The sequence below is a fragment of the Oryctolagus cuniculus genome, chromosome 16 (assembly GCF_051225735.1).
Source record: "Oryctolagus cuniculus isolate XC-2025 breed Fujian yellow rabbit chromosome 16, ASM5122573v1, whole genome shotgun sequence".
NCBI classification, from domain to species: domain Eukaryota; kingdom Metazoa; phylum Chordata; class Mammalia; order Lagomorpha; family Leporidae; genus Oryctolagus; species Oryctolagus cuniculus.
In genome coordinates this window covers 80,641,889-80,666,909 of record NC_142882.1, presented here as the reverse complement: position 1 = coordinate 80,666,909, position 25,021 = coordinate 80,641,889, and the positions used below count along the sequence as shown (strand labels likewise).

At 42.7% G+C, this 25,021-nt stretch overlaps 1 long non-coding RNA gene across 9 annotated transcripts in view; it reads right to left on the bottom strand.

Annotated features, from left to right (window-relative positions):
• Positions 1-4,836: 4,836 nt before the first annotated feature.
• Positions 4,837-25,021, bottom strand: part of LOC149121844 (uncharacterized) — a 243,571-nt gene continuing 223,386 nt past the window's right edge. For all 9 annotated transcript variants that reach the window (XR_016223172.1, XR_016223171.1, XR_016223173.1 and 6 more), the window contains 2 exons: positions 23,085-23,184; positions 4,837-5,731 (listed from right to left, as the gene is read on the bottom strand). This is a non-coding gene — a long non-coding RNA (uncharacterized LOC149121844). The remainder of the gene's footprint in view (positions 5,732-23,084; positions 23,185-25,021) is intronic.

The following is a 25,021-nucleotide window of genomic DNA, read 5'->3' as shown; positions in this document are numbered from 1 at the left end:
TGGGTGACCCGGGAGACCCAGAAGAAGCTTCTGGCTCCTGGCTTTGGCCTTGCCCAGACCCAACCAGTGCAACCACCTGAGGAATGAACCAGCAGATGGAGGATCTCTCTATCTGTCTCTCCTTCTCTAACTCAAATAAAAAAAAAAACTTTTAAAAAATAGATAAAGAGGGGCCGGCGCTGTGGCACAGCAGGTTAACTCCCTGGCCTGAAGTGCCGGCATCCCATATGGGTGCCGGTTCTAGTCCCGGCTGCTCCTCTTCCGATCCAGCTCTCTGCTATGGCCTGGGAAAGCAGTAGAAGATGGTCCAAGTCCTTAGGCCCCTGCACCCATGTGGGAGACTTGGAGGAAGCTCCTGGTTCCTGGCTTCAGATCAGCGCAGCTCCAGCTGTTGCGGCCATCTGGAGAGTGAACCGTCTGGGATGACTGGTTGCAAGACCCCTCTTCTCTCTCTCTCTCTCTCTCTCTCTCCCCCCCTCTTCTCTCTCTGTGTAATTCTAAATTTCAAATAAATAAATCTTTTAAAAAAATAGATAAAGAATTGTCACAGCTGATAAAAGGGTATTATATAAAATGTTCAATTATAAACATACAAGGGTAAGTCAAAAAGTTCAAGGAAAATGGAATTCAAAGATGCTTATTTTAGTGCAAAAAGTTCTGAAATTCACACATAGGCTTTTCATAATACATATTTTCTGTGAGATTTTTGAAGACCACTTATATACACACCTAATAACAGAGCCCAGAGATGTACAAGGCAAAAATTCACAAAATAGAAGGGAGAAATACACAGTTATACACAGAGATTCCAATACCCCCTTTCAATATGGATAAAAGAACTAATCAAATCAATATGGAAATGGAAGACGAGAACGGCATGCTAACCCAACTAACCCTAGCTTAGAACATTCCATGTTAGAGAGCATCCCACCTAACAGCGACAGTAAGCTACGCATCCTTCTCAAGTGCACATGCAACATTCTCCAGTCTAGACTATATTTTAGGCCACAAACAAGTTCAAAGATATTTTTAATTGAAAATACAAAATAACTTTTCAAACCACAGTGGAACAAAATTAGTAACAGAAGGAAAAATGGAATACACAAATATGTGGAAATTAGTACACTACTAACAATGGGTTGAAGGAGAAATTACATGGGAAACTAGAAAACACTTGAAGTGAATGAAAATGAACATGATCTAAAGACTTTTTGGAGGAAAAAGGAAGGCATTAAAACTTATGTACAAATGTATGCATTGATGTAAAAAATTCATATTTTATCAAGTTTAAAAAGAAAAAGGCCAACTGTAGAGTTAGATGAATGCAGGATTCCTTTATAACGCCTCATATATATGTCGTCACACAGAAAGGCATCCGAGTAGAGACACAGCAAAAGCACATTGTGTTATCTTGAGGTTGATCACTTTCGATATAATGTTTACTTTTTAAAATATCTGCTTATCTGTATTTTCTCATTTTCTCCAAATGAATATGGATTACTTGAGTGCATTTTAAGAAAATTTAATTAAAGATAGATGCTGTTGCTATAAGAAAATAGCAGTGCCTACTGTTTTGATAGGATTAATCCTTTTATTACTACTCTTTTATGTTTATTTGTTTTTATCTACTTGAAAGGCAGAGAAAGAGAGAGAGGAGAGAGAGAAAGAGAGAGAGAGAGAGAGAGAGAGAGAGAGAGAGAGAGAGAGAGAGAGAGAGAAATGTCTTCCATCCATCAATTCACTTTCCAAGTGACTGCAACAACCAGGTTTGGGCCAGGCCAAACCAGGAGCTCAAAATTCTCTCTGGGCTTCCCACATGGATGGCATGGGACAAAGCACTTGAGCCATCATCTGCTGCCTCCTAGTCTGTCTTAGGAGGACGCTGTATTAGAAGCAGAGTTGCTGGCCCTTGAGCTGGTACTCCCATATGTGATTCGAGTGGCCCAACCACAGCTGCTCCTATTACTTTTTTTATACATCAAATCAATGCAACAAGCAGGCAAAAAAAAAAAAGGAAACAGATTATTTAAAACCAGTAAAATACTGTATGCATATAGCAGGAAAATTAGTAAGGTTATTATAAAATGCAGGTTTTTGAAGAATTTTTCAATCAGAATATGTAGCTGCTGCCTGATTTCTCTTTGATGTGATTTATGGTTGGACAGTTTAGGCTTCAAGGAAAAATAAACATTAAGAGCACCATGTCAGGTGAATGATGATTTCACTGCTGCCAGCATTTGGAGCAGCCATTTCAGGACGGTGGCTCCCCCGGGAAAGAAAGGCATTTCCCCCTTTGACCATCTGGGGCTCCTTGGGCTCTCAGCAGCGCTTGCTTTGTTTTTACATTGTTGGAAATCCAGTTGCATTAGATTAGCTGAAGATTAAAATGTTATGGGAATGAAATATCCAAATATATTTCTCTCTGGAGCCTTGTCTTGATTCTGATACGAGGAAATTTTATCACCTCAGCATTATCTATAAATTTGGTAAGGAAAATGCCAAGCCTTCAAATGTAAATCACGTCATAGACCATGGACTTAAATGGCAAGGAAAAAGCAAGGAGCGGCCTCTTCTCATTTCTGACTTCAGCACCAAATATGGACCTTCCTCATGACAGAATGAAGCCCGAACAGTGTTCCCCCCACCACCGAGAACAACGGCTCTGACGGCTTCTTTCCATTACTTTCTGTAATACAAGATGCTATTTGTTGGACAAATTATAAAAATTCCAAGCTAACAACAACCCACCCACACTTGCGAGAATAAAATGAAAACACATTTGCATTTGCAAAACACCTTGAATTTCTCAGAGGAAACTCAGTTCCATCTGAACCCTGACAGTTCTAAGCCCAGTTCCTTGTTTCTCACCTCTGTGTGAGGGCCTCATCTTTCTCTAAATTCCTTACCCACCAAGCTGTCTTTTCTAGTTTTTTTCAGCAATTGACTAAGCAATGGAACTGGCCCGTTTTTGCCTGTGAATTACATCTACCTCTTTGGCCATAAGCAGGAAACCCTTATATGTGCCAAACCGTAATTTAGATCTATTTTATGACAAACAGTAACATGACATTGCATAATCAACTCAAGGAGGGAAAACGTGATAAGCAGCAGCATCCCAGAGCCACTTAAGAGTTTCAGACTTCAGAGGCAAGCACTGTGGTGCAGTGGGTTCAAGCCCCCACCTGCAGCGCCAGCATCCCACGTAGACACTAGTTCAAGTTCTGGCTGCTCTACTTCTGATGCATCTCCCTGCTAATGCGCCTGGGAAAGCAGCGGAGGATGGCCCAAGTGCTTGGGTCCCTGCACCCATGTGGGAGACCCAGAAGCTCCTGGCTCCTGGCTTTGGATTGGCTCAGCTCTGGTCATTATAGCCAAATGGGGAGTGAACCAGCAGATGGAAGACCTCTCTCTCTCTCTCTCTCTACTTCTCTCTGTAACTCTTTCAAATAAATAAAATAAATCTTAAAAAAATAATTTCAGACTTTATTCCATATTTAAGACCCTAAAAATTTGGACAAAAATGGTCTGGCTTTCCCAAAATTCTGGTGGATACTTCTGACTCACATTGTTGGAAGAGCTATCTGACTGCAGTTTTTTGTTGGTCATTATTTATTTTCATTAGACCTTGGATATTTTTATAGTTGTTTATAGCCCCTGTCTATATTCCACTGGAACAGTGGTCTTTCTACTTCTTACTACTTCTTTCTACTTCTTACTCGTTGAACCTATGGTTGGTGGTGCATTAAGCTTGTGATTATAAAGTAAATTGAAAGTATGTTATTGCAAAGAATTAAAGAAAAAAAGAAGAAAGAAAGGAAGGAAGGAGAATTAAAGGAGGGAGGGAGATAGAGAGGTAAATATGGTTATCTTTTTTTTAAGATTGATTTATTTATTTGAAAGGCAGAGTTACAGAGAGGCAGAGGCAGAGAGATTGAAGTCTTTCCATGTGCTGGTTCACTCCCCAAATGGGCGCAACAGCTGAAGCTGGGCCATCCGAAGCCAAGAGCCTGGAGCTCCTTCCAGGTCTCCCGCATGGTTCAGGGGCCCAAAGACGTGGGCCATCTTCTGCTGCATTCTCAAGCACATTAGCAGGCTGGATCAGAAGCGGAGCAGCCAGCACAGGAACCAGTGCCCATATGGGATGCTGGCACTGCAGGCAGCAGCTTTACCTACTATACCACAGCGCCAGCCCTGGTTATCTTCTTATAATTGTATCTATGAAACACACAAAACCTCTTCTCCTTATGTTAATAAAAATTAAAAAGCATTTCCTCAAATCATAGCATCTTACATGTATTAGACTCAACGAATTTTGTGAATCCAAGCTTCTTTCTCTTTTTTGATTAACTCAAAATATTTGCACATGATTATGAGTTAAATGTGATGTTTTTATTCATGTACACATTGGGTAAAGATCAACTCAGGGTAACGAACATATTGATAACCTCATACGTTAATCATTTCTTTACGGAGAGCACAACAGAAACCCTCTCTTCAAACTATCCGAGGCACACAATGCATTATTGCTAAACATAACCACCCTGCTAGGTCTTAGGATATCAGAACCTATTACTCCTGTTAACTATAACATTGTACCTGTTGACCAAGATTTCACTCTACCTCATGCCTTCTACTATTCCCACTATCTGGTAAGCACTATTCTATTCTCAACTTCTATGAGATCAACTTTTTCAGATTCCACTTGTGAGTGAGATCATACAGTGTTTGATTTTTGTGCCAGAATTATTTCACTTAATATGATGTTCTCCAGGTCCATCAATGTCACAAATTAGAGATTTTATGCTTTCCTATGGCTGAAAAATACTCCACTGTGTATATGTACTGCATTTTCTTTATTCATTCATTCATTCATGGACATTTAGGTTGATTCTATACCCAAGCTGTAGTCAATAGTGCTATAATAAACATAGGAGTGCAGGTATCTTTTTGACATGTTGATTTCATTTCGCATGAGTATATACCCAGTAGTGGGATTGCTGGATCATATGATGGCTCTATTTTGAGGAGTTTCCATACACTTTTGCATAACAGTTATGTTAATTTACAGTCTCACCAATAGTGACTCATGTAAGAGCTCTTTCTCCATATGCTTGTTAGATGTTAATTTTTGTCTCTTTAATTATAGCCAGTCTCATTTTAAGCAAGTGTTATTGTGATTTTGATTTCCACTGCCCTACCGATTTGTGATGTTGAGCTTTCTTTCATTGATCTCCTGGGCACTGGTATGTCTTCTTTGAAGAAGTACCTATTCAGACTTTAAGATCTTTTTAAAACTGGGTTATTTTGTATTTTTCTATGGAGTTACTTGAGTTGTTTATGCATTCTGATTATAATTTCTTGTCAAATGTATAGTTTACAAATATTTTCTCTCATTCTGAGGTTGTCTCTTTCCTCTGTTGGTTGTTTCCTTTGCCATGAGGAAGTTCTTAGTTTGATGCAATTCCATTTTTCTACTTTTGTTTTGTGTCCTATGATTCTTGGGGCTTATCAAAAGAATTCTTGCCCATTCCAAAGTCCTCAAGAATTTCTCTGTTTTCTTCTAGTGGTTTCATAGTATCAGGTCTTACACATATATCTTTAATCCACTTTGAGTTGATATTTGAAACTGTGAGATATTTGGGTCTTGCTTCATTCTTCTGTTTGTGGACATTCAGTTTTCTCAGCACCATGATTGGGGAGATTGTCCTTTTTCCATGTGTGTTCTGGGTTCCTTTGTCAAAAAAAAAAAAAAAAAAAAAAACAGTTGGCTGTAAATGTATGATACTATTTCAGGCTCTTCTACTCCACTGCTCTGTGTGTCTGTTTTTACACCAGTGCCAATCTATTTTGACTGCTATAGCTTTGCTCTCTATTTTGAAACTTGATAGTGTGATATGTCCAGCTTTATTTTTGTTGTTTTCCTCAGGATCTGTTGTTTTCACTCAGGATCTGTTGTGGCTCCATACAAATTCTAATATAGTGCTTTCTAATTTTGTTAAGTACAAAAACATTCAGGGTTGTTACATTTTATTCATAGTTTTCTTTTTATCAACTTAAAATATACTTTTTATTCTTGTAATGCCTTTCTTCATCAATTCTGCATACAATGATATTTGACTCTGTGCATATGTATTACTTTCTTTAAATACTGATGATAGTTTCCTCAGTGAGAAACTTTAGAAATAATCCCCAATTGTTTCAAAATTTTACTCACAAACTTGTATAATTACAGTGAAATGGAATACATGTAAAATCAAATGATGTAATAACTTCAAAATTTAGTAGCTACAAAATGTTTAAATAACTCTAGTGCCTGTACTCATTAGTGCTAATGAATAAAATTATAGAAAATGCCCTGTACTAACTGTATCTTACCATCTATAATGTATAAGCACAACAGGAATATATACTAAGACATATGATTATTTGACTATTCTTACATGGAAAGGTCCAAAATAGAATTTTTTCCCTAAAGGCTAAATTGAAAATAGATTCCTTTTTTTTTTTAAATTAAAATAGATTCCTAAACCTCCCCCTCACCCCTGCTCCCAGTAAAAAAGCTTATGTTATACTAGCCTGATCTGCAAGAAACTTAGTCCAAAAATGGATCCAATATGATCCTGACCACACTCAAACCTCTGGGGTAGCTCAAGACTTTCTCTTCTACCACTCATGCTACTTGTAAGAAAGATGGAAGCCATAAATGTGTACAGGAAGGCCATAATGTTCAGACACTTTAAATGGAATATTATCTTTTCATCTTTGATTTTTAAAAAAAAAAATTCCTCTTTTTCATGATCCAACCCCTTCTCCTGTGATCATGCAATTACTCAGATAGGGCTTGAAAGCCTAGTGTCCACCTGGATAGGGATCTATAGAAAGAAGTCATGACTGTGTGTAAGCTAGCTCTGATCTGTGATAGGAGAAAACCTTCTTTCCACATCTTCGTTTCAGGCAGAGTAGAAAGATACAGCACCAATGGCAAGATAGGATCCCAGGAGTTAAAGCATTATTTAGCAATTTAGATAAAAAGAAGCCTTGAAACTAACTTATGATTCAACCAGCTCAGAATGCTAGCAGGCAAATGAAATGTGAGGTCAAAGTACTTCCTGGTAATAAATAGTGTCCTCTTGCCTGTAGTGTCAACTCTAGAATCTAGAAGTCGTCCTATGATTATCCAGTCTCACCCTTATAGAGGTTTTGGCTCCACCAGATTGGAGGAGTCTCTGATTCCAGGACCGTTCTGGGAGGCCCTAGAGTTAAACATGGTCAAGTTCAGAGCTGACTTCTTACAGTTCCAAATTTAAAATATTCTGCCCTTATTTTGGCTTCTTTTTCTTTTATCTAGCAGCGAGAATGTATAGCTAGCAGTGAGATACCTGGGAAGTTCTAGATTCTCTACATACCAAACACAGACTTTATGAAAGAGTGTTAGGAGCTCCTGCCTAGATGTCAAAGATTTACTCCAGCTGTTGGTATCTATGATCATTAGTTTTATGTGTTCTTCCATAAAACACTAGTCTTGATGTTGCTGTATAAGTAGTTTGTGAATGTGGTTGACATCTACAATTCTTTAGTTTTTAGTAAAGGAGATTACTCTCAATTAAGTGAATAGATCATATCCGATTAATTCAAAGGCCTTAGGACCAACAATGAGGTTTCCCTAGAAGAAAGAAATTCTGACTCAAGGCTATAGCATCAACTCCTACCTGTTTCCAGCCTTTTGGTCTACCAAACAGAATTTAGACTTGCCAGTACCCAAAATTATGTAAGTCAATTCCTTGAAATAAAATTTTTAATATACACACAGATTATATCTCCTGTTGGGTTTGCCTCTGTGGAACATGCTGGCTGATACATAAACCTATTTCCTGACACAAGTTGTTCTATATCAAGCTAAACATGAAGCTTCTCAGAAGGTCTTCATTTATTTATTTTAATTTTTAAAGATTTATTTATTTGAAAGGAATAGTGACATAGATAAAGGGAGAGGGAGAGAGAGGGAGGGGAAGGGTAGGGGGAGAGAGAGAGATTTTCCATCCATTTATTCATTCCCCAATGTCTTCAACAGCCAAGTCAAAGCCAGAAGCCAGCACTGAATCCAGGACTCTTACATGGGCGGCAGGGACCCAAGTATTGAGCTATCACCTGTTGTCACCTAGGATTCACACTGACAGGAAGCTGGATCAGAAACAGAGGAACTAGAGCTCTAACTGGTCACTCCAATATGGATGTGGGTCAACACAAGCAGTGTCAGCTTTTGCACCAAATGTCTACCCCTCAAAAAGATCTCGAATTGATACTTCTCTGCACTACAGGATACACTTCACTCTCTTGGTATTTCCCCTGCTCAGCTGGTGGTTCCATGCAGGGGGTTGCTGGACCCTATTTGAATGATGTTTTGCCTTCCTTCTTTGCTCTCCCCTCACCTCTATGACCCAGGGGTGGTCACTTTCTCCAAGGCAGGTAGAAATTTCCTTTTGTCCTATCATCAGCTCTTTCTACCTATATCTTAGAAGAAAACTTGACATTCATATTCTTTACCTCTGCTTTTTGATATGTCAAAGAGGTACTGAATTTGGAAATCCATTTTCTTTCCCACCAAACTTGATCTTCTAATATTGTCTTACAGAGATTCAGAAGGCCTAACATGAGGCTGGACTGTGACAGTATTGTTTCAGAAGACATGTATTCTGACTCTGAAACTCATTGAGTGAAATGGAAGGAAAACCATATGGCATAATTATTTTAAAGGAAATAAAAATATCTTGATTTTATTTTTTTAAAAATACCCAATTGATTCTGATTAATTGAATTTCCTTGTGGTCTAACTGGCCTGAACTCCATTTAGTAGTTTATAGTTATCGATTGTGGTAAATTGTATTATTTTTTCACCATTTGTTATTCCCTCTTGGCCCAGACAGGATTTTTAGCAGAGACACTACCCCATCTTATTGGTCAGGTGACTGACATGGTCAATGGAACATCAGAGGATGTAGGACCTACATTCAACCAAAGTCTTTAAGAGTGTGTGTATGTGTGTGTGTGTGTGTGTGTGTGTGTGTGAGAGAGAGAGAGAGAGAGAGAGAGGAGGGAGATTTGGTTTGCCCTTTTGCATTCTTATAATTCACTCTGAGGAGACATTGTTACAGGAACCACAGTTACCTTAGGCTCAGTCCCAGAAGGAGACACATGGAAAAGACCTGAATCCAGCTCACATCCTGATGCAAGCAGAGCCAGACCTCACCCAACCAAGTTTCCCTGAGTCATAGTTAACCTACAGACCTGCGAGCAAAAAATAAATGTTTGTTTCATAAGTCAACTGAGTTTGGGGGTTATTTGTTACAGAGCATAATTATAGTAAAAAAGCTAACTAATACACAGTCTTATAGCAAATTACTTTTTCATTCTCTGCATTTTGTGGGGTTCTTGGCAGTTTTAACTCAAATTATATGCCTTGTTGTCTAGGTTACCAACTAACAAAGAAAAATAATTCGGACTATATAGTTTTTACAACCACACTTGGGTGAATGCAGTGGTACTATATCTATGCTTTGTTCCTACTGCTAAACAAAATACCGCAGACTGGATGATTTACAAATCGAAACTTATTTCTCATAGTTCCTGAGGAAATCCAAGATCTGCCAAAGCTGACTAATTTGGTGTCTAGCAAAGACTCACTTTTTTCTTTAAGATGGGTGCATCTTAGCAGAAGGGGCATAAAGGAAATGGACACTGAGTTCTCATAAGGCAAAAGAGGTAGACGGGCCAAGAAGCTCTGAACCTTGTTTTCTGGGGCCATTAATCTAATTCACGAGGGCTTAGCCTGTGTAACTTACTGATTTCTCAAAGGGCCCCACCTTATAATACCCCGACCTGGGGTTTAAGCTCTGGCATAGGAATTATGGAGAAAATGTACATTCAAACCACAGTGAACCTGCATCCTCTGGTCAGCTCAGAAATGCTTTCATTGTACCAACAGGTCAGCAACCCAGCGGGATCTCCACACATTCAGAGCCTTCTACTTCATTCATGGAGGAGAGCTACGCTTACAAGACTTTGTGTTGGCCAAGAATAACATATCATGCAGTGGGAGGGTAGGTACAGCACGCTGGTGACCCAGTGTTTACTTATACAACTCCAGTACAAGGGCAGAATCCTATCAACATGATAGAAGAATAAATGAGGGACAAATTTTGGTATTTACATGTGATCAAAGGTGTCTGTCTTTCCATCTTGTGTAGACATCCATGATGGACTTTCTAAATAACTCAAGTGTCAGAGGGTTGCTCTCTTCAGTAAGCCAAGATAACTTTGGCATCCACATCTGTATAATGTGTGCACAGGGCACATTTCCTTGTTGAATTATTCAATTAAATCTGATAATGAGAGACATTGACACAGTTAAACACTCAGGTGAATAAAAGATTCACTTTGAAGTGCAGAAATTTCTGGATTCATCTGTGTGTTAACAAGTGAGGATTCTCACGACCATCATCCAGGGAAGGAGACACTTTAGAAAAGGTAAGCTAGACTTGAGCATGCCAGAAGCCTTTTCTGGCATGATTTCAAGGAGATGAAAGGTGGAGGACGTTTCCAGCGTTCATTTGAGCCATCAATCTTCTTAGAATAAATGTATTGAATTTTAACAGAATGAAAAATAAGACTGAGTTCTCAAGTGAATCTTATTTCCCTGAACTTTAATGGGACACAGAGGAATAAATGCTAGCACAGGTATCAACACACCTGATTTCTAATTTTCGCTCTGAAAAGTTCTTCCTACACAATCTCAAAAAGCACTGGGTTTTTCCCAATGTACTGTATAGAGTAGGAGAGTTTCACTTGCTTCCCATTAGGAGGACACTTCAAAAAGTTTGCAGGAAACTTGAATTAAAAGGTAAGTTTAGGCCAGTGCCGTGGCTCACTAGGCTAATCCTCCGCCTTGCGGCGCCGGCACCCCAGGTTCTAGTCCCAGTCGGGGCGCCGGATTCTGTCCCGGTTGCCCCTCTTCCAGGCCAGCTCTCTGCTGTGGCCAGGGAGTGCAGTGGAGGATGGCCCAAGTGCTTGGGCCCTGCACCCACATGGGAGACCAGGAGAAGCACCTGGCTCCTGGCTTCAGATCGGCACAGCGCGCTCGCCGCAACGTGCTGGCGGTAGTGGCCACTTGGGGGGTGAACCAAAGGAAAAAGGAAGACCTTTCTCTCTGTCTCTCTCTCACTGTCTAACTCTGCCTGTCAAAAATAAATAAATAAATAAATAAAGTTTATTCTGATATCAAATATTTTTAAATCCTTGCACAGTTTTTTCATAACACACATTTCCCATGAACCTTTGAAGATCCCTCTAATTTCCATAGCACATATTTCAAAGCACCAACAAGACCTTTTTCATAATAAAAACTGGAGTAATAGCTGTATTTAAATGCAGTATGTATATTATGAGACACTGACTGGCTCTAAATCAGGGCTACCTGTGCTAACAGTGATTTGGAGCTTGTACACGCCAGGTTGTTATTAGCCTGCCCTGCCTCTCCAACTAGTCTGTGGACTCCTTCCACATAAGGGCCATTTCTTGACTCTTTTTTAATCTTTGCTACTTAGCACAATACATGAAGCACAGGTAAGTCATCCTTAATCACATAATGAAAGTAGTTAACACCCCCACTTATTGATCTTATTTCATGAGACATAATCTGTGCCAGGCATTTATATATACTATCTCTAATTCACCCAATTCTACAATGACTCAAAAAGAAAACATTACCCCCATTTTACAGATCAAAGAACGGGAATCAGAGAGGCTATGAGACTAAGCTGATACTGCTAGTTTGATAATAATTATCATGCACTTAATGAATAATATATGTTTGAAATCATGATATGGTCACAGTTAACAGTTTAGAAAAGCAGGAGCTAAAATAAATTATCATCAGTAATTGTTAACTGCAGACATATCTGACTGGCCTCATCAACTATTTATCCAGTGTCTGCGAGGAGCAGGGAACTGCCTTGGGTGTTATTTAACCTCTGAACCCAAAGCTTTGCCTGCACATCAGTGTCTAGGGAAGAAATTAAACATGTGACTACTCCTTTCTTAATGAGAAATACATTCAATCACATAAGATGTCTGTCTGGCCTAAATCTTTCTTTCCAAATCCTTATATGAAACATATGAAGTGGGAGATTTCTTTGTCAAGGTCTTCTCACTTGCAATGAAATGATGTCTACTCAAACATTTCTATATTCTACAGACTCTGCTCCCACACTAGCTAACGAAGAAGAATCTAAAACTGAAGACCAGAAGGGAATTTGCTGCAAAGGATACAACATAATTTTTGGAAACACTTGACCTGTCTAAGTGCGGTAATTAAGTCATTCCATTAAGGTTAGAAAATGAATCATTTTTTCCCTCAAGTTGTGAAAATATATTACCCCTAAATTTATATATGCTGGGTGTTATTTCTCCACTGACCTCCTCACGATCGCAGATGAATCATTCAGATGAGCCTCCTCCTTATAATATCTCACTCATGATCGGAAAAGGACCATTTAGCTAAGGCCATGTTTTTGATTTTGAGGAAATTAGAGCCCAGACAGATGAGGTGACCAGATTGTGGTCGGTCAGCTGCCTGGTGACAGAGCTGCAATTAGAAACCAGCTTTCTCCCCATCATCCCACCCCAGATGTCCAGACTGTACTTTAAAAATGCATTACCTTTTTCTCACATAATAATCAAGAAATATAAGCTTAAGAAACATATTTTTCTTCATTCATGAACTAGCCAGTGACTTGAAGAGTAAATCTTCAAAAACACATAATAAATCTATTTTTTAAAATAGAACTTTGCTGATCCACGGAGCAGAGCACAAGGCCGTCCACTTCTTGTTTACAAAGAAGCTCACATGTATGTGTCATGTGTACTCCTCACTGCAGTCTTTTGGGTTGTGGTGATGAATCTGATTTTGTAGATGAGGAAACTGTTGATCAAAGATACTCACTCTTGCAGCTGCTGGGTGACTAAGCCAGAACTCAAAGCCGGCTTTAGAAACTCGATTTCATTGCTTCCTCCATTCCAACACATTTCCTAAGTCTCCTCTTGGCAGAGCTGCCTGACACCCCCTCTGGGGGTCCAACCTCTCCCTGGCCAAGTGGCAAATGTTGACCAACAGGTGGGTTGTCGGGCAGTGACCACATTCTCTGCTCCAAGCTCACCTGGGCGAGGCTCCGTGCTGAGTGCTCGTCTTCTCGTTTCCTCAACCACAGGCCTGTGTTGGCGTTCCAGGCTGACCTTGGGAGGCACATGCTGAAGATGGCAAAGCACCTCAGCTTCAGTCTGCAAACAGAGTGGAGCAGCTGTGCCTGGCACACCTCAGCTCCATTCCCCAGCAGTGCGTACAGTGGGACGTTTTGTGAGCAAGAACAAACATTGCTGTGAAAGCCACTGAAACTGTGGGGTGTATGTGTTACAGAAGCTGAAATACCTTAACCTAAATGAACATACTTTCATTGAGTTCTAGGGTTCACTGATTTTAATTGTGAAAAGGAGTGAAAAGGACACAAAACTCATTTTCCCAATGAGGCCTCTTTCTGTCGCATGTTTTTCCATCACTTTAAAGTTAATTATAATTACTATAATTCTTTTTTTCTTTCTTATTTATGTAAAAAGCAGAGGGACACATATATGGAGAGACAGAGATCTCCCATTCACTAGTTCTTTCCCAAAGGCCCATGACAGCTAAGGCTGGGCCAGGCTGAGGCCAGGAGCCCGAAACTCCATCCAACTCTCCCACTTGGGTGGCAGGGACCCAAGTACTTGGGCCATCACCTGCTGCCTCCCAGGGTGAACATTAGTAGGAAGTAGTAGAATTGGGACTCGGATGTGGGAAGTGGGTGTCCTGAGAGACAGCTTACCATTCTCTGTTTATATTTGTAGTACCCAAACAAAAGTGTCAAAAAGGCCCCTTTATGGCACAGTTATTTGTAAAATAAATAGATTACAAAAAATAAAATTGAAAGACTTGCTTCTTTCAAAGCACTCCCCATCATAACAAATAATTATGAGGAAAAGTTATACCTCTGACTGGGAAGAAAGTGGTGGTGTGGAATTAATGAGTGGGGGTTTATTGAGTCTCCTAAGGGGATGGCTCATCCACAAGGCTCCTTGCCATTGGCAGCCTCAAAGTCTCAGCCCTGACGATGCACCCCTGGGAACACACAAGACCTGTTGTCTGGGCACTGCTTCCAAAATGTGGCACAAAACACCATGCTGAGAGCTCAGGCCTCCTGCACTCCCCCGGCACACAGCGGCTCTGCGGCCTTTGCTCCTCACGTGCCCTTGATGTGGTTGCCGCAGGAGTGTGAGTAGGGAAAGATGTTTTTGAGGAAGGCACTCACAGAATCTATTTTGACAACCCTCTCCTTCACCCTGGGCTTTGCACTTCTTCTCTCCCCGAAACTTCAAAGTGTTCCCCCTTCTAATAACTCAAGTTTAAAACCTGAATCCACAATCTGAAGAGAAGGGAAGTTTTGCCCACAAAGCAACTCCCATGGCAAATGATGAATGCCCCAAGTGCTCTTTGGAAAAAAATCCTGAAAGCCGAGTTTGGTCACCAGAGTAAATCCCCATAGAAAAAGAAATAAATCTCTGTGACATCTGCTAATGTACACCATTTCCCTTAAACACCTCTTCCTGTCCAGTTTCCACACCTCCTTCCCTCTTTTCCCAATGCTCCTTTTGTTCTGTTTTTGGCCTTCAGGGGCTGACTTAGCCAGCAGATGGTACTAGGAAAACCAAGGTATTGCGTCCAGCTGTGTGTAAGCAGATTGGCGGATTAAAGTTCCTGATCTGGGATGTGGAGTAGACATCAGTGTAAGCCAAAAGCTGGATGCTTTATTCTTATGCCTCATTCATTCATCTGCTCAAGAAGCATTTGCCATTCACCTGTGACGTTAACACTATTTGAGACAACGAAGAAATTAAGATAAAAGAGACATGAACTCAGTTTTCTCAAGTTCATGAATGTGCTTAAGGATCCAAAGCAAACGACACAACCAAAACACAAAGAGAGTCAGCACCAAATAAACAGGAAACATTCTCATGTTGGAATACAGGATGCCTGTGAGTCAGCAAAAGTGTGCTGTTTTGTTTGTTTGTTTGTTTGTAGGGGGAGTGCCCTAAAATGGATTATCAGAAACACGACGCTGGCATGCGACACCTGGAGGGAGCTCCTTGGGCTGCACGCGCTGTGATTCAGCCTCTAACCAGCTTTCGGGTCAGATTTGCTCTCTGCGACTTAGGCATCCAGGGGGAGTCCGGCAGAGAACCACAGACGTCATGAAGTCCTAGCAGAGGGGGCTCTGATGGAGCCAACAGGAGCAGAAGGCCCCCAGGAGAGCTGGATCCACAGTTAGCTCTACCGTGGATCAAACCCTAAAGGGGTCCCGAGGAGACTGTCCAGACTAAGCTTCCACTCTGAAACGGGATGTCCCACCTGTTTGGGGCCATTCTGATGACAGCGTGGGCCGACGCAGAGCGGCCACATGAATCACCTGGAACTCTGCCCGCTTTGCATTACTGCCTCTCGACTCTTCCCTGGAGGCTCTGCAGACAGCTGGCCTGCATTGTGGCATGACGTGCTTCTCATTTTCCTCACAAACATCCCTGATTGAAGGCAGATGACACGCGACCTTAAGCTCACCTTTAGGAAACTGCTAAGCCTGATTTAGCACAGCCAGGTTGTAGCATGGATGTTATTCCCATCTTGCAACCCTATGGGTCATGGGTTACTTTATAAGACTACAGCTGTTGTGCATTGCCAGGGAGATCAGAATCAGATTAAAATGGTGTTTAAGTTAAATATCCAGATAATTAGACCCCAAACCCAACTATTGAGAAAAACTACACCCTTGGAAATCCTTAAGAACAGGATAGACTCTAGTCTTAGACATTTAATTCTCCATAAAAGATGATTTCTTGACATCTCCTCTAACACTTCAACTGTATATCCCCAAAATGCAGATGCTGCCATTTATCCCAGCTTTTCCTTTCTCTTTTGTCCATGTGTTCAGAGATTGTAGGAACGGAAGAGAGGTGAACACCTTCAAGTAAACGGTAGCTACTGTATAGCTCCTCCATGAGCCAGGAAAATGTTCCAATAATTTCAAAATCTGATTAGTTCTTGTTTCATTTAAATGCATTTCATCGGTTTGATTCTGTGGCATCCTCTCTGATGTCTTCCATCAGATCCATCACCCCACCCATCATCAATGCCAAACTACATTGGGCTCTCACTCTGTGACAAGTTCTACTCTAATTTCTTCACATGTATCATCTCTCATAAATCTCACAATAATTCTCCTTGGATAATACTGCTAGGGTCCTATTTTTGCATGCCAGGAAACACACTGAGAGAGGCTATGTGACTTCCACACTGATAATTATGACATCTATTTTTTAGGGTTACCCTAATGCATCTGATTAGAAACTCTTCTGAGGTGAGGTCCCATATTTATGGGAGTTATATTAGAATTTCTTGATTAATTCCTTTTTTTAATAGATTTATTTTATTTACTTGAAAGACAGAGTTACAGAGAGAGGTAGAGACAGAGAGAAGACCTTCTATCCACTGGTTCACTACCCAGATGGCCGCAACGGCCAGAGCTTTGCCGATCCAAAGACAGGAGCCAAGAGCTTCTTCCGGGTCTCCCACGTGGGCACAGGGGCCCAAAGACTTGGGCCATCCTCTACTGCTTTCCCAGGCCATAGCAGTGAGCTAGATCGGAAGAGGAGCAGCCAGGACTAGAACCGGTGCCCATATGGGATGCCGGTGCTTCAGGCCAGGGCTTTAAACCGCTGTGCCATAGTGCCGGCCCCTCTTGTTTAATTTCAAGTGAAGTAAACACATTGATCCCTCTACTCTCAAAGTCTCTACTACTTCTACAATTACTACTACCATGATGACTACTTTTTCTCTCTGCCTTTGAAACCTACTACCTCCTTCCTCTCTTTTCTTTGCCCTCTTCTTTCAACCTCACTTATTTCTTCACCAACATGATGAAATCTCTGAGCATCTCACCTTCTACCTTCCTACTTCCATAATGTGCAGAGCACATGACAGAGGTGCAGACGAACCTTCTCTCATACAGGCATATATTAGAGGGGCTTTTATTAGCATGAACTCCTAAGGTCTTTTATGACAAATAGAGAACTTTTTCCTGCTCTCAAACACTACTGGGCAAGTTTCCAAAATCCCAATGAAGTAATGTATTCCATACCAAAAAAAAAAAAAAAAAAAAAAAAACCACAACTATCTTGAGCATTTCATGCACCTGACACCATTACATTAGTGGCTTCAGATTACATATTCAGTAAGGGCTTCTGCCACATGCTGTTGCAATTAACCGCATGGGAATGTACAGGCCAGCACTCCTCACAGTTATTCCATCAGTGACACAGTACAACTTATAGAGCGGTGAGAACTACAATGCCTTGGAACAGAATGCTATATCTCATTAGGAAAGGAAATTGTGAATTTCCTGGGAGTGACAGCTCTGGCAGAAAGAGAGGGCAGCCCAGATTTCTAGTTATCATCAGTGTAACAATTCTTTAATCCTCTAGCTTCATGTCAAGTCTTTGATAAAGAATCCCCAAAGAAAACTTCAAGATAGTTTGATGGAGGCATGACCTAACATGGTGCCTAGGATTTTAGATGCGTGATGAGCCAGGAGAACCCAGCTGGAGACTGAGTGTAGGGGATTCACTTCTGCTTAACCCAGACATTGCATTGACACCAGGGGAGATCTGCTTATTTGGGAATGCCTATAATGCCTGCCCTAAAACACCTAAAAAGAACCGAGTAATTCTGTTTCTAAAACTGTTCTTTCACTTCCAACTTTTCCAAGGACACTGGAAGCTTTGGGATCCTCCCATGCGCTAAGGCCTCTTGGCCAAGACTTCCTTTCCTTCCCATCCTAGAATTCCAGACTTGGAGCTAATTCTCATCTCTGCCATATCACCTCCACTGATTCAGGGCCTCATTTCTAACAGGTGATCCTGAATTTCAGAACTGACTAGGGAAACAGAAATTTAGAAGCACTACTTTCTGAGTTCTCTTTGCTATCTTCAGTTGTATTCACAATGGCTATAATTCTGTTTTGTCGCTCCCCCTCTTCGTGGAGGAACGACACTAAGCCCTGCCTAGGCTTCATATCCGAGTCACGGCACCATTATGTTGCTCCTAGGCTTCCTATCCAAGTCACGGCACCATTATGTCGCTCCCCGTCTTCGTGGAGGAACGACACAAGACCCTGCGCTGTTCTTTTGTCTGCTCGGCCCTCCCCGGGTTTGCTGCTGGTTCTTCCCGGGTTGGCTACCGATCCTTCCACCTCCATGGAAGGGCGGTTCCCCCTGCCACTTTCCCCACTTCCGCAGGGGAGCGGCACACCGCAGGCCGGCTCTCTCGGGGGCTGCTCAGATGTTCCTCCAGATAGATGTTCCTCTTAGATGTTCCTGGTGCATGTTGTCTCTCTTCTCCTTTATAGCCCTCTTCCACCAATCCCAACTCTGCTACCCACACGCCGAGTACGCTGCTCTCCTCCAATCAGGAGCAGGTCCTGCTGTTTATTGGTTGAACTGGAAGCAGCTGTGTAGAAGCTGTTTCCTCCTCTCCCAGCGCCATATTGTGGGAGAGCAGATGCATAGAATAAGTCTTAATTCCAGTAACTTAGTCTAGTCCGAGTTGCTCCCCACACTGTTTAGTGGTCTTATATTAAAGAGTGAAGGGGGGCCAGCACTGTGGCACAGCACATTAAGCAGCCATCTGCAGCGCTGCCATCCCATATGGGCACTGGTTCATGTCCCAGCTGCTCCACTTCAGATCCAGCTTCCTGCTAATGGCCTGGGAAAGCAGTGGAAGATGACTAGTCTGCTTGGGACCCTGCACCCATGTGGGAGACCTGGATGAAGCTCCTGGTTCCTGGCTTCTGCCACTTGGGGAGTGAACCAGAGGATAGAAGATCTCTCTCTCTCTCTCTCCCTCCCTCCCTCCCTCCCTCTCTGTAATTATGACATTCAAATAAATACATATTTTTAAAAATAAAAGAAATTTTTAAAAAGTGAAGGAACGCAGGGCCAGCATTGTGGTGTGGGGTTAAGCTGTTGCCTGCAATGCTGGCATCCCATATAATCCAGCTCCCTGCTATTGCACCTGGTAAAGCAGCAGAAGATGGCCCAAGTGCTTGGGCCCCTGCACCCACATGGCACAGCCATATATAGCTCCAGGCTCCCGGCTTCAGCCTGGCCAGCCTTGACTGCTCTGACCATTTGGGGAGTGAATAAACAGATGGAAGAGCTCCCCCCCCCCCCGGTCCCTTTCTCTGCAACTCTGCCTTTCAAATAAGTAAGTAAGTCTTTTTTAAGAAAAAGAAAGTGAAGGAATAAAACACTTTTAAAATCCTGCTATGGAATCCTGTATCCTAACTCCTGACCCACTAAAGACTGCATAGCCTTGAAAGTATGTAAAATGATGTTAGTACTGCGGAGGAACTACGTTCTGTGGAGACACACTGCTATAACCAATGCCAGTTGTCAAATTGTAGGTTAAGGAACAGGCATTGATGACTCAGATGGTCTGAGTGAATGGGCAACGTCTACAATTAGCATACTCATAAGCCACACCAGTGCCATTCAGGAAGATGAGCCTGGAACATACTCCTTTACCCACTTGTCAGTAGTTATTTAAGTGTCTTAATAAAGATAGAATTTATGTTATAAGCCACCTACTGGTATGTACTGTGGCAGAGACTGTACTATGTTCTTGTGAAACCTCTCCTTTTTCTTCTAGGCATAAAAATAGACTGCATTTTCCAGCCTCCCCTGAAGTTGGTTGAAGCCATCGGACTGAGTTCAGGCCAGCAGAGTGTGGGCAGAAGTGACTCTAAAGCACTTCTAGACCTAGCCCCGAAGCCTCCTGTGTGGTCCTCCATGAAGCCTTTCTATCCCCATTTATGGGTGTATTGCAGTAAAGGACACACAATCGGTGATGGAAGTCACGCTATGGAAGGAAATCGCGTCCCTGAGTAACTGCAGAGAACACACCCAGCCACCCTATCCCCCTCCTTCACCGACTGTGGTGGAGCAGAAATTAACTCACTGTCTCAAACATCCCCCAAGTAGCCATGGCTCCTTGCAACAGTATCCTGCTCCTTGCAACAGTATCCTGGTTGACAAATCTGCTTTGCTTGCATTCAGGAAAGTACCCTTGAGACAGGACAGAAACAGGACCCACTCACTCACCCATCCGAGCCTCTCCCAGCCTGCGTATCCAGCTCCAGTTCCAAACCATTCAGCAGTTAGGACCACCCAGACCCTCACCAAGAAGACCCCCTACTGCTGTGTTAAGGACTTCCCCAACCTGACATTTTGAGCACACCATGTGCAACAAACAAAACAAAACAAGAAACCATGCCTGCACAGAACTCTGGAGCAGCCATAGATCCAAGCGCCATGTGCTGGTGCAGGGAGGAACTACCATTCCACCCCAGCCCCATAAAAGCATCTGTCTGGCTCCCGTTGGAGAGCCAGTCAGCAGAACTTCTTCCCACCGTACTGCCTCCCCTGAAGTGGGGTATAAGCCCCCAATAAACCTTGTCTGGGTTGCACACTGGCCTCTTGTCAATTTCCATTTCAAGCGAGCTAAAGAAACCTGGATAGGAAACGCCCCAAGTACCCGTGAGATCACTGCTGGCTGACGCCAAGACACAAATAAAATAATAAAATACCACGGGGTAGGGCTTTGCGGTAGAAGCCAATTATACCCTCCTGTTACAGGAGGACATTTGGAGCACATTGTTGTTGAAAAATATCTACTCTCGTCCCCATCTTCTTGTTTTCCTTCCTGAATAGTAACGCCAACACTCCCCGCTGGAGCCAGGCTCATTCCGCCCACCTTTGTGGCCTGATGAAACCCTGCTGCTATGGGCAGGGCGTTCTACAACCACTCGGTGGTTTTCAGCTGAGTGAATTCAAACAAAAGGAATGTAGTGAGGCAGGCAGTAATTTCAGCTCCTCGGGTTCTCTGGCCTTTCGCACAGAGCGAGCATCCACAGCCAGAGCGTTAGGATCCATGCCCCGTGCGAGCCTGGGATGACTTAAGCCAGACGAGGGTTTTAAGTTCAGCCTGTGATCAACAGTTAAATTCAATTTAGAGACTTCCAAACCCTTTCTGAAATTACAAAATGGCCATGAGAAGTCAGCCTCTGTCTTCGGTGGTTGCAGATTTCATTCTGCAGTTCATGCAGCTGTGTCAAAGTGCTGACGTCACACGGCGAGCTGCTGCTAGTGGAGAGGAGGATGGCTTCTCCTTTGCTGTGAAGTGCCTAGAGCCATCCTGCAAACATAGGCCTGCGAGCCCTGCGAGTTCAAAGGGTAAGGAAACATCCCTGGAAAATGCCCAAGAAAGGGAAATGCTAACGGTAGGCCTGGAGCCTGCCTCAGAGGTTAAACCTGAAAAGCCCATCCATGGAAGGAAAGATCGCAAGTACCTGGGTGAGGTCACAGGACTGAGAGGGGCGCTGGGGAGGGACACTTCCTGCTGAGAGCATTGCCCACCTCACTGTGCTCGGCACAGCCCGTTCCTGGGCCCAGGGAAATTCTGCCTGATTCCAAATTGCTCCCCGACATCCAGGTGATGCCTGAGAATTCCATCCTGGGGGACTGCAAGCTCCAGCAGCCTCAGCTTTTTGCTATCAAATTCAGGGGTGGGGCATCTCATTTGTTCTGGCCCTGCCAAGGCAACCGCAAGGCAGGACTGCAAATTCTGTAAACCTATACGGCAGGCTAATTTTCAAGTTGATCATTTTGTGTGGCCCGCGAATGATGTTATAAATTTCCCAATGGCCTTTGGCAGAAAGGGCTTCCCCACCCCTGGGTGTGCTGTGCTTTTTTTTTTTTTTTTCTTTCCCCTTTAATACCAAATAATCTAAACTTGGAAGTTAGAAATAGGGATCCCATCTCATAGTTAATTGATTAGTAATGTGACCTTGAACGAGTCTGTTCTGCTGATTTGTTTCTAGGAACTAGGGAGTCTATTATATGGAAGTACTTAATAAATGTGTTCACATGAAATGCCCCAACTGCCTCATCACTTGTGAAACTACTTACGATGGGAAGTCTCTGTATAACGGCGCTCCCTCGACTGCAAGGAGGCAAACACTGTCAGGGCAGAGTTTTCTCAACTGCCTTCTCTTTGTTAAGATACAGCTTCCATGCAACAGCATGCACAGGTCTTAAGGGTACAGTCAATGTGTTTTGACAAATTTATACACCACGTAGTTATGGCCCCAGTGAGAACATACTGAGCGCCTGCTACGTCATGGACCCTGCTGGGGGTGCAGAGCTATGTGCTGGGGATACAGATTGTCCCTAATCCCAAGGCCTTGAGGTATAGCTAGAGGAACGGGACAGATACCTGAAAACTAGAATAATGTTGGAAAGTAGGTTTTTTTTCCTCTAATACATCAAAACACTAGGACCAGTGATAAACGTAGTTTTATAAAAGAAACAGTCAGAGAGGGCACTGGTGATCAGGAAGCTCATGTGGGAGACGAAGCTTTAAGTGAAGCTAAAAGGAAATATAAGTTAGCTGAAATGGGATCAAGGAGGCCTCTTTGAAAGAGTAAACATCACAAAATAGGGGCCGGTGCTGCTGCGTAGTAGGCTAGGCCACTGCCCATATGGGCACCAGTTGGTGTCCCGGCTGTTCTTCTGATCCAGCTCTCTGATAATGGCCTGGGAAAGCAGTGGAGGAGGGCCCAAGTGCTTCCACGTAGAAAACCCGAAGAAACTCCTGGCTCCTGGCTCCTGGCTCCTGGCTCCTGGCTTCGGATTGACTCAGCTCTGGACCTTTGCAGCCATTTGGGGAGTGAGTCAGTGGATGGAAGACCTCTCTCTCTCACTCTCTCCCTCTCCCCCTCTCCCTCTGTCTGTAACTCTACCTCTCAAATAAATAAAGATTTTTAAAAATCAACAAAATATGGTACACATTTGAGAGGAGGAGGAGAGATTACAGACACTGGGAAATCTCCTACCTTGGAGGGACTAGGAGTTCGGCTTTGTGTGGGTGTTAAAGCGAAGTCCAGTGATGAAGGTAGCAGCCAGGCGAGCACAGCCAGGCTGTGAAACAGCAACCTGTGAATAGTAGCAATGCATCTTCAAAAAGTTCATGGAAAAGTGGAGTTAAAAGATAAGTTTATGTTGGTGTAAAGATCTGAAATGCATGCATAGTCTTTTCATGATACACATTTCCATAGACTTTGTGAGGACTCTTCACATGCCTCAGTTTTCAAACATTTTTACACCAAAATAAATATATCTTTAACATGCATTTTCCAAGACATTTTGGGCAATCGTGTTTTTTTTTTTTTTTTTTTTTCCCCAAGGACCATTTTTTGCACCCTTCCCCTGCTCTGTGTCAGTGGGGCTACTCTCCTGGCTGTATTTAACCCATGAGGCTGAAGAGTGAATGGAAAGGAGAAGCTAAGGTGTTTTTCCCCCTCCTTGTTTTCCTTGGACTTCGTCAACAACAGCAACATCAGTGCCTCGGCATCTCGTCGTGGCTCCCCCTAGCTAACCCTGGCCCCTGAGTTAAAGAAACCCTACCCCTCCCCTCCTCCTTCCCACGTGGGAGCTCAGCCGCTCTCTGGTGTCACGGATCTCAGTTACCCAGTCAAGCCCTGGTCAACCTCCCCTCCTCTTCCACTGCTGCGATACTGAAGCGTCTACATCGAGCTCCTTCTGTTTTCAACAGCCACTGCGGTTTCCATTGCCATGATTGGATCTGGTTTTATCTGGGCATAGGATTGTAAATGATTCCGCTTTTCTCTATATTTATATTTATACTTCGGATTTTGAAACTATCATGACAGATATTACTTTGCAATCACAACAAAACTAGGAATTTTTTAAAAATTAGCATGGGTGCAATGCAAAGGGTGGATTGAAATTTGGAGATATCGGATGCAAATAACACAGACTTGTGTGCTGGTAGTCCTGTGAGTTGTTCCTATAACATGGAAACTAAAGCAACCAAAAGACACAGGGTGGACACAGGCAGCCACTAAAGCAGTGATTCCCATCAGGGAGGACACAGACTCATCCAGGGAATTCTGTAAAAAGGCACATGTTTGAGTCTCATTGCAGACCAACTGAATCAAAATATGTGAAAGTGGGTCAAGGGACGACTATTAGGAAATGATTTGCTGAGTGATTTCCATATGTTCTATCCATATCCCTCATTCTCCCATCACTACTGACAACCTTTAGGCACAAGGCAGCCACCAGGAAGAACTGCAGTTACCTAGAGAAGAGCCAACAGAAGAAGGATGAGGAACGAGAGGCAAAAGAAACCAAAAAGCAAAATAACAAATGCTATAAATAGATATCTGTAAATGAACACTGAGTAGAAATGTTTTATGAAAATGTTTATCTGGGGCTTGCGCTGTGGTGCAGTGAGTTAAGCTACCACCCGTGACACCGGCATCCAATTTGAGCACCAGTGTGAGTCCTGGCTGCTCTGTTTCTGATCCATCTTCCTGCTAATGCACTTGGGAAGGCAGCAGAAGATGACCCAAGTGCTTGGGTCCCTGTGATCCACGTGGGAGACTCGGATGGAGTTCCAGGCTCTCAGTTTCCTGCTGTTGTGGCCATCTGGGGGATTGACCAGTGAGTGGAAGGTCTCTGTCCTTCTCTTTCTGTAACTCTTCCTTTCAAACATATAAATAAACCTTTTCCAAAAAATGTCTAACATCAGCTCTTTAAAAATACTCTTCTCAAATATAGTAAGGTAGGGGAGAACTTGGGAGATAATAGTTTGAAAGATAAAGGTTTTTCCTCTCTAAAAATATCAAAAGACAGACAGAGATCTTCCATCTGCTGGTTTACTTCTCAAATGACCACAACAGCCAGAGCTAAGCTGATCCAAAGCTAGGAGCCAGGAGCCTCTTCTGGGTCTCCCACATGGGTGCAG